Consider the following 1356-nt stretch of genomic DNA (forward strand, 5'->3'; position numbering starts at 1 on the left):
ACTTGCTCATCACAAAGCTGCTGCTCCCCAGAAGTGCTGTCCATTACTCCATATCAAACTTTTTCTCCAGATTTTAGTTAGGGGTACAATCTTCTGGGTTTTTTGTGTACATGAATAGTTCTTGGTCAATCTGATCTCATCCAGAAATGTTACAGAAAAACATTTGGGAATGTCTCTATACTTTAGCAGGTCAAGAAACAATCTTAAATTTTAATATATCAGAGGCATCCTGTTCTTCCCACACAATAATGATTAACTTTCACATATCCATTTCTTATGTGGTATTTATTGACTTTAGAGATTTGCTTCATTCCAAAGACAGGACTTCATATTTATCATAACAATAGTTTTTTAAAAGTATACTGTTCTTTTAAAGTTAATGTTTCTTTTCCAAAGCATAGTGGAGTGGAGCAAACATATATTCACACAGTGTATTGAAACATTAAAATATGCATATTTACCAAATCTGTAGTAATGTATGTCTGGACTCACAATGTGGAAGTAATCTCTCTCTCCTGTTATAGGACCAGCTACATAAGTCTCACCTGCCCAACACTTTTTAATAGCAGCCAACCCACAGGATTCTTGAAAAAAATATTTTTCTGCCCTCCTGAGGGACTATATTAGCGCATACTGTTACAGAACATTGATGTTGTTTGTAGCATTATCACCTGAAATTTCCCCTCTGCAGCTAGTCAAAACCATTCCAGAGACTATAATACATCTAATTTACACTGTTTAGACTATAGCAATATTAAATGAATCATCCTTGAATTCACTAACTAGAAAGGAGTTAGGATAAAAAATTTGCATTAAAGTTGCCAGAGTAGAAAAATACAAATGTATGAATGAGTAGTAAGACAATATTAGGACCAAAAAAAGGAGAAAATATTATTGGTACAAGAGAATTTGAATCATGAATCCTTGCTTCAATGTATGGACTTAAATTAGCCTTACTACCTTGGATGGGGGATGTGGAGAAATTGTAGCTCGCATGGTGAATTTGGAAAGTAGTTGTTAAATATTATCAGGGAGGGAAGTTTTGAGTGATAAAACATAAAGTCTATTCTGTGATCTACAGAAGATACATTTCAAGATCACAGAATTATTAACAATTTCTCTGAGGATTAGTATGAATACAGAGCTCTGAATCTCACTTTAAGAAAATAACCTCTCCATTTGATTTACAAACCCAAATCATCGGAAACAGATGTTTTCATTTTTCAGGTCTTCTTAGATAAAATAAACATTACTCAGATACTTGAGTTAGATCACATCAAAATATGGAAAAGAAAAATGAAACAAACAAAACCCAAAACAAATGAATAGAGTAGACAAGCTAGAGATAGCCCCCAG

The sequence above is a fragment of the Alexandromys fortis genome, unplaced genomic scaffold (genome assembly GCF_014885135.2).
Source record: "Alexandromys fortis isolate MF-2015 unplaced genomic scaffold, M_Fortis_MF-2015_v1.1 scaffold_87, whole genome shotgun sequence".
NCBI classification, from domain to species: domain Eukaryota; kingdom Metazoa; phylum Chordata; class Mammalia; order Rodentia; family Cricetidae; genus Alexandromys; species Alexandromys fortis.